This window comes from Filicampus tigris, chromosome 21 (assembly GCF_054856515.1).
Source record: "Filicampus tigris isolate MCC_2025a chromosome 21, RoL_Ftig_1.0, whole genome shotgun sequence".
Taxonomy (NCBI): Eukaryota; Metazoa; Chordata; class Actinopteri; order Syngnathiformes; family Syngnathidae; genus Filicampus; species Filicampus tigris.
This window is the reverse complement of record NC_141237.1, coordinates 11,781,314-11,790,309: the sequence shown is the minus strand read 5'-3', so window position 1 is coordinate 11,790,309 and position 8,996 is coordinate 11,781,314. Positions and strand designations below refer to the sequence as shown.

General features: G+C 39.9%; 1 long non-coding RNA gene across 1 annotated transcript; it reads left to right on the top strand.

The window, feature by feature from the left end:
* Positions 1–3,519: 3,519 nt before the first annotated feature.
* On the top strand, positions 3,520–7,704 carry LOC147127620 (uncharacterized). The gene is made up of 3 exons (XR_015084427.1): positions 3,520–3,746; positions 5,255–5,407; positions 7,113–7,704. It is a non-coding gene; the product is annotated as an uncharacterized LOC147127620 (long non-coding RNA).
* Positions 7,705–8,996: the final 1,292 nt, after the last annotated feature.

Below are 8,996 nucleotides of genomic sequence, written 5' to 3'. Positions count from 1 at the left end.
TGCAAAAAGATTTCAAAACATTCATCGATTCTCCCGCCACATATTCCAAAAATCATATTCTAATACGAATTCAATGGATGAATTACTGTTAATTCATCAAAGTAAGTTATAATTTATCAAAGTAATATAGCCAAATGCCCATCACTAATCTGTAATTTTTTTGTACTATATGTAATGTACAGTAACACCAGTTCTGAATAACGGACAGTGTCAAAACAATCTAAGGATTGGATGGTATTGATGGAATTCGTAACTGTGGTGGAATAAGCAGAAATGTTGTTTGTCTCAATTATTGTCAGTTATTAACTTAGGTTTCTGGCGTGACTCCGTAATTACTCTTGAGATGGAGAGGAATGATGGCTGACGTTATTGTTGATGTCAGACATCTAATGTGTCTGTTTCTACAAACATATTCTGAACTTGAAATTGGAAACCTTATAAGCAATAATCCCTCTTAAAACCACAACTTTATTACAGATAAGTCTGGATCATTGCGAAAATGACACTACCATTCTACTGTATATCTAATTTAAGTCCGTTGATGAAGGCAAAGTCTTCGGTAGAAATGCAGAGTGGCCTAAAAGTAAACTTTTTTAATTTGTTATCTTCAATGTAGTTCAATGAACAACTGAAGGAGCCTCAAGCGAGTCTCTTTCTAGTTTACAATGTTAAGCCGCTCAATATACTGTTTGTGCTTGGATTTGCATTCAAATTATAATGTGCAAAGACTGATACAACATATTATTGATAAAACCTGTCCTAGATGAAAATTATGGATTATAGCCATGATAATTTGTTTTTTTTTCGATACAGTATATTTTTAATAGAAGTAAGACTTTTTGGGTTTTACTTTCTTTGCTTAGAATATATAACCGGTTGCATTAGAAGATTATTTCGTAGTAAATATCTATGTCTGTACTGCTAAAAAGTGAATGGTCCTAGCCAGACAGTGATCTTTTAATCTGCTAATGTGAGGGCAAGAATAATCCCACATCTGGAAGTTCTACCACAGTACGTAATTGCTCCCCCAATCCCTCCTCTGCCTCAGAGAAAAAGAATGACCCACATTCAGTCCCTGCGCGACATTTAGAGGGCATGAAATTTGGTTAATTTCAAATGACTTGACGTTTCCAAACCAATTTGTTCTTTTCTCGCACTGTTTATTGATGTTTCGTCTAATATGAAGACTGCGGCACACATTTCCACAAGTGATGGATTCATAGTTTTCTTTTCAGAGTTCCTCTCTTCCTACATTTTGTCCATTCCCTCTTTTGCTTTCACTCTTGCGCAGGATTTCATCTAGACAGGTGCTTCCTGTCCGCACTTTGACGTGAAATTAAAACACGAGTCCAGATGTGAAGTTTGTGTGTTTCAGTAGAGACAGAAGGAAAGCAAGTTTCTTGTGCACGGCCATTTAAGGAAAGTGGCACACGTAAATGTCAACTTTCCATGAACCATGTCACTCTTTAATCCAAATGTTTTATTATGTAATAAACTTTCCTCAAACCAGCACGTGTCCACATGCATGGCTGCTTTATCTAAATGCCGGCATCATTTCATTTGATTTTGTTTCAGCTTCAAAGTGAGTCCAGGATAATAGCATCACAAAGCGCCTTTCAAAGACCAATTAAATACAGTCGTCTACAAGATGTGCTTTTTCAATTCTTCCCATGCATGCTTTTGTCGTCCTTGTCTTGCACGCAGAGAGAGAGGGAGAAACCTGGGGAAAAGAGAAGCATGGACAGAAATGGAAAGGTCAAGAGTGATGGATGCTTTGTGTGGGTCTGTCATTCCCAATTACTGAACTTTGCCTTCTAAAGCATCGCTTAGCTGCATTTCTCATTTCTGCCTTTCTGACTGATGAAGAACAGGCTCTGACTGGGGGGCAGTGCGTGTTTTAAAGAGCGCCTCACTAGTCGCTCGCTATTTACTTCAGATTCAAGACAGTGCAGCAGCCGCTCCTACGCAATTTCACTTCAGCTTTCTTGATCAGTGTGCCACCAACTATATATGGATCCCTTTTCCCTGATCAGTTATGGTAAACATATGTATTGCTTTTAGCTGTCAAAGCAGCTGCACAGCACCACTGGGAACACCTTTTGATTCCACTCAACAACTGTACATTTACAATTCAGTTATCATCAGAAATTAGTGGAATTGTGTCAACGAAAACATTGTCTCTACAATAATATGTAGTAACTTGTCTAAACATGGCATTTTGATGACAATTGCGTTTGTGGAATAGGAGTTAAGAAGCAAAATCCACCCGTTTTTATCCATCTTATTGGGTGATCATTTTGTCATCTGCTGTCGACTGAAAATGACATCACAGTTGCTCAAGGCTCAGGTGACAACCAATCACAGCTCACCCGTGTTCTGCAGCCGAGCCATAATTGGATGTTACCTGAGCAACTGTGATGTCATTTTCAGTCGACAGAAAGTGACAAAATGGCCGCCCTCTGAGATGGATAGAAACAGGTGGATTATGCTGCTTAAATCGTATTCCACAAACACAATTTATTAATCATAATTTCAAACTTAGACTAGTGGGGCCGCATAGAACATTTTTGTAAAGAACATTTTTGGACTGCATCTTTAATTATACAAAGTATGTTGTAGAAAATTAACACACAGTTACCCTAACATTCCATACATGACAAAATGTACAGTATGTCTTTGCAGCAGAATGTGGTTCATTTAATAAGCATTATTTTTAATGGGACAGGAGATTCTCGGGTGTTGTATTGAGAAGAACAATGCTGGGCAGATTAGCTACTGTATTGTGGCAGAGGTCAACTGAGCCGCCTTGGGCTTCTTTAGATGGAGACTGAATGAACAGGGAGCGAGATGGAGATGGAATGTAGTTGAATGATCACGTGCTGGAAGGAAAGTTTACAGGAGGTAACAAATTGGTCACCTCTATGCGACACAGATGTGAAGCAGTTCTCGTAAACAGTGATTATACAACTGAATTGTCAGGTATGCTGGGTAGAGGACCCAAAAGCAGGAGGCAAAAAATGAAATGCAAGATAAAGTATTTCGTTTCAAGAAAACAAAAGGGCAAACAAGATACCGTGATATTACAAAATCAGCAAGGACCAAAACAAACCCAACAAACACCAGGACTAGACTGGACTTGACTTTAACTAATGACAAACCAAAACAAACCAACAAGGATCGAAAGAACGCGGAGAACAAAATACAGACAAGTTGACGATACAACGAGGAACACCTGGACAAGACACAGAGGGTAGGAGGGAGCTGATTACTTAGCACACAGGTGGACACAATAATCATGACGAGACAGACGCAGAACACTGAGCAAAACATGAAACCAAAAAAAAAAAAAAAAAAAAAAAAAAGACAGACCAAACATGACATAAATAGTTGTTCAAGTCATTGTTTCAAACATCCTAATGTTAATATTTTAACCAATACATTTTTCTCGATGTTTTGATTTGGAATATAATCTGCAGTGTGCTTTGCCACTCCCATTTGGAGAGAGCTTCTTCCACCCAATTACTGATTAGTGTCTAAAACAGTCACACACTTTTCAGGTTCGGGGTCCATATTTTGTTGCCCTTTTAAGGGAAAAGTAATAGCGTTGTGAGGGACAGGTGCGATAACATGCATCTAGGTTAATCTCCCCTGTGCTTTGTCAGCCTCCTTGCAAAAACTTTCAAATATGTCACGTTGACGCGTAGCTGTTGCACTGTGACATTCCACAGACACAGGAGGAAGAAGAGGTAGGGCAGAATAAAGATGAATTTGATACAGAGCAGAAGCTGCACCGAAAACAATGTTAATGATAAAAAACAATACCCAAGCTACAATCCACATCCCCCCCCCCCCGACCCGCTGACTACATTAAAATCATAATACATCTATTTTCTGCTTGTGAAAACCTCCCTAAGTGTCCCGATAAAGGTGGAGGTGCTTTGTGAGGTCGGTCCGAGGAGAGCTTTACGAGACAAGCTGTGCTGATATATGACTCGTAGAGACTCCATTAAAACCCTGGGCCTGCGCCATTCGGGAAAATGGAGGGCACTCATGCTCGGGTCACAGGACATCTATAAAATCAAACTTTTTCTTAATATCTGCTCATAAATCAACATTTTTTTTTTTTTTTTCCTCCACTTACACTTGAATTTGAAACAACAGGGCAGTGTTTGAAGACCATCGTTTTTCAAGAGGTTGAGACGGGGAAGCTGGGTATGTAATGTGCTGGGGGGGGGTTGGTACTGGGTGATGTTTAGCCTTTGATAAATGTACCTTATCACCAATGCGGAGGCACAGGAGGAGAACGAACGCCATAATCTTGGTGGGACGTGAACAGGTGGCATGGCGTGCTCCTTTTTCCTCACCCGCCACCGCTCCTATGTCATTGACTTTTAATCGTCATTTATCTTGTAATTACTACCCACTTTGCAGAGGAACGGTTGAGAGGAACACCGTGCTTTGAAATGTTGAATAACAAAGAGTACAAGTGGTTTTCAAGTAACAATATGTGTTGAAGGTGTTGACAATATGCACACACAAAATCGGAACAATTGCCCATTTAATGTTTAATGTTTTATTCGTAATTGTCACACAACTGTAAAGAGAAGTTAATGTCTGTTACTATTAAAACGTAACTACTAAAGCAATCCAATCAGCAGAAAGGTTCAGTCTCACTTAAGTTGCTGTCTAAAGAACATGACATTACCTTCACGGGAAGTTGAGTGCAGAACGTCCACATCGTCCTGGGCCGATTATTATTATTATTATTATTATTATTATTATTATTATTATTATTATTATTATTATTATTATTATTATTATTATTATTATTATTATTTAAATACTACACTTGCATTGAAACAAGAGTTTCAGAGACATATTTTCCCATTCCATTAAACATAAGGTTTCATAAGGTTAATTTTACACATTGTCATTGTTAAGGCTCCTTGAATGTACTGTATGGTGCCACAGAAAGAAAAATAGAAGAAAAAATGTGCATAATGAATCACTGCCATTGGTCTTGTGACGTGCGTGATGGTCAGTGCAAGAATGTTTTTTTTTTCTTCTGGGTTTACTTCTCAGTATTCACTATGGTGTACTCAACCCAGTTTTATAGTAACACTGTATACCCATAAACCATAAATGTGCATCATTTCACATCTTCTCCTCCTTTTGTGTCTCGGGCACATTTTCCCTTTCCTCGTGTGTCTTGAAGCAAAAGTGTGTGTCCTGTCTGTCTACCTGTGGCTCCCAGCTCCCTAGGGGACCATTTCCAGGCTTCATTTGTTTGAGGGCTTTCTAATCTGGGGACCAGGACAACCTCAGTCCACTGTGCCCTCGTCAATCATTGCTGGAAAGGAACACGGTGGAGGTGAAGAAGGTGCATAGAGGAGAGAGAAGACTTGAGGTGATGGCATGATTAGTTATCAGTCCACCCTCTTGCCATCTCTGGCCACGGCCATCCCTCTCTCCTTTGGCCAATACCTGTCTGTGTCCCTTGCTGTCTATGCATCCATCTTTCCATCTTATGTTTCCGTCCCTTCTTACTTTACCCCCCCCCCCCCCCCCCTCCGCATGCGTAGTTCCAGCCATCCCCTCTATCTGTCTGGTTGTCTGACCTCAGCCCCAACGGTGGTCCCTTTTATGACTGCGGACAAATGAGGATGACCTTTTATTGTAAAACAAACACCCACGGTGAGGGATGAAACTGATAGTGTTTAAATTAACAACAGAGAGAACAAAGTGAGAGTTTGAGCAAGGGTGGGAGGGCAAAAAGTTTTTGAAGTTCTCATAATTATAAAACAGTGTATGTGTCATACTAGCATGGTCACCGTTCAATAATAAAGTCCCCTACCTGGCTGGCAGCTATTGATGAACGGTGAGGAGCGGACCTCTTGAACGTGCCCTGGACCCATCAGTGTGGGTGCATGAATTATAAATGGCCTTGACAGCGGAGGCCGGAGTAGACAGAGTATTATTGCACATGAAGGTCCGTTCTGATTTTGATTATTTTTATTCCGGGGGCTCACAAAAGGCCAGCAGACTGTTGGTGAATATTCAAAAAGGGCAGACTTTGATTTGGGCTCTAATAGCTTCTTCAAACAGGTTTGGACAGCCTGGAGGCAGGAGAGGAAGATGGCACTGGTGTTAAAGGACAGGGACACACTGGACAAAAAGAGGCCACTATGAAATTTGCAGGTCGGAACTTGGCGTTGAACAACCATGGACGCATGTATTTATTTATTTAATTGGAATCCTGTATGTGAAATATTTACGGCGTGCAAGCAAATCACGTTTTTTTGTTTTGTTTGTAAGTGAAACTCTATCAATGTTCCATTCAATCAGTTGTATCAAGAGGAATTGTTGAAAATTCACTGAAAGATTAACCATCAATGAATGGAATAATCATATCAAGCAGACTATTCCCGTCAAAATAAAGTCCGTGTAGATGAAGACTATTTATGATTCCTGCACATCAGAAGACTTTGAGAAGATTTGGAAAAGACCCTTGGAAAACTATCATCTCACACCTGCTCACATTTAAAGACAAGTTCAAGAGTTTTAAGTCAAAGTCTAGTCTCAGACTGAGATTTTACAAAGACTGCATTTTGCAGGGTCACTGTTTAAAGATTACAACCAGATTCTTTAAACCAGTTTTTCCAACCATGCTCAGTCGCATTTTCACCGGTGTTTGCCCTATAACACAACAGGAAGGGCCAAGTGCATGTCAGTTGGCAAACATCTCCTCAGCTTAGTGTGATTCTGAAATCACTGATCTATCTATCTATCTATCTATCTATCTATCTATCTATCTATCTATCTATCTATATCTATATCTATATCTATATATCTATATATATATATATATATATATATATATATATATATATACACACATACATACACTCACTTGTGTGGAATTTACATATTCTCACATGTGGGTTTTCCTCGGGTCCTCTGGGTATTCCCCACTGATCTCTCTCTCTCTCTCTCTCTCTCTCTCTCTCTCTCTCTCTATATATATATATATATATATATATATAATTATATATCTCCCATGCGTGTTTTCCTTGGTTACTCTGGATTAGTTTTCTTCCTTCTGTGTACTTTAGGTTTGGGCTTTGGTGTGGATGTTGGACCGTCGGTTGGACCTAACCTTAACCCTGGACCGGCATGATCATTTGGATATTGGTGATGGGGGTGATAGGGATGGTTCAGCTGGCCCAACCCCCTCAGCGGGGACTCCTCACGCCTCAGCCGCAGGCTCCTGTACTTTCACCGGACTGTGTCTGCTCTGGACATCCTCCTGTGAACCACATGTTTTTGGGCCACCAGATTTGCCCCCTGTGGCATAAACTGTAAGGTTTCAGTTTTTGTTTGTGGACTGTTGTTCTGTTTCCTTCCCCTTACCTTGGTCAATTCTTGGGGGAACTGTGTGTTTGTAGACTTACAATATATAGAGACACTCACTGAGGGAGGCATGACGTCTGGTTCTGGATTAGGAAGAAAAGTCTTCCGGTTAAAGATTATGAGGAGTAGCTTTGAAGTTTTGTAGCGAGAATGTTTGCACTGATTGCACCAAACTGTTATTTGGTTAGGTCGAGTCATAAATGGTTGAAGTCAGTCATCTTCAACACGTTTCGTCAATTCAAACACTTCCGCAATGTCATTTTCTTTTCAAATATTAAATAAATGTTTCTGTACATTCAACATACTTTTTGGGCCTTACTTTATCATGCTTATATGTGGTTATTGATGGTTCCAACCGTGAAGTGTCTGTGTTGGGTGTTGTGCTTCGCCCACTTTTGTGTACGTGCGTCTTCGCTCACACACTTTGTGTGAGTTAGGATGAAGGAGAAGATATAAGCCTGGATTAAGTTCACAGGGTGATTTTTATCCTTGCAGGGGGTCTCAAAAAGGAAAACGATGGATGCAAGGTGACCCAATCCTGACACAACACACACACTCACAGGTGGGTAGGAAACACAATTATAAACACACACACACACATTCCCACAAGGGCACATAGAAGTACTCAAATATAAACTCACTCACATAGGTGTGTTGATCCCCAAATGGGGATTATAAAGTGCTGATGTTAGGAGTGAAAGAAAGACAGCTTTGCTAAAGCTTCCTCTCCATTGTAACGGTGATAACACTAACAGTATTGACAGCAGTTACAATCAGACCAGTATGATTGTAAGTTGTTCCCCTTCTTTTATCATTTTTCTCTCTACTCATCTGTTATGTTGTCTTGAGAGTACGTGAAAGCACTACGTAATGATGGAACATAAAATAATGATAACGCTAATACTTCTTCTAATGATAATACTACTCCTAATAAAATCAATCAAAATTATTATTTTATTTTTTTTCAATAAAAATATACTTATTATATACGAAATATACTATTCTTTAACTTCAAATTCAGTCAGTAAACATTGGCTAATTGTATTGGTGTGTTAAATGCGGTTTTCATGTAAAAGAAAAAAAAAAAGTTTTTTTTCTTTTTTCCCCTACATTCTTGTGTCATCCTGTGCTGAGCAAAAATAAGTGCAGAAATGTATTTCCTGATCAAACGTCACAATCATGAAATAAAAGGAGAAGAGCAAAATAGTGAGAGTTGGGGGGAGCTGTATCCATCTTTTCACTTTCCATAGCATAGTGACGTGTGTGTGATGGGAAAGCCGATTATTGTGGAATTTCTCTTTGTTCACGGCGCAGAGACAAGAAAATGTAATTTTCTCATTCAAATCCTCCACCTTCTTCTTCTCGTCCTTCCCCTCCCTGTTGCTTTGCAGCTTTGTGTGCACATCTGCAGCACTGATCTGATTTGGCCATAGGAGATGGGATTTCGAGTGACTCAGTTTATCCCCGCAATGCTTCAGTGTGACCTTTGCCGCCTTACCCGTCCCTTGTGTGTGTGTCTGTGTGTGTGTGTGTGCGTGTTGTTAAATTGTGATTGTGTGTGGCGGGTGTCACTCACGGCGCACACT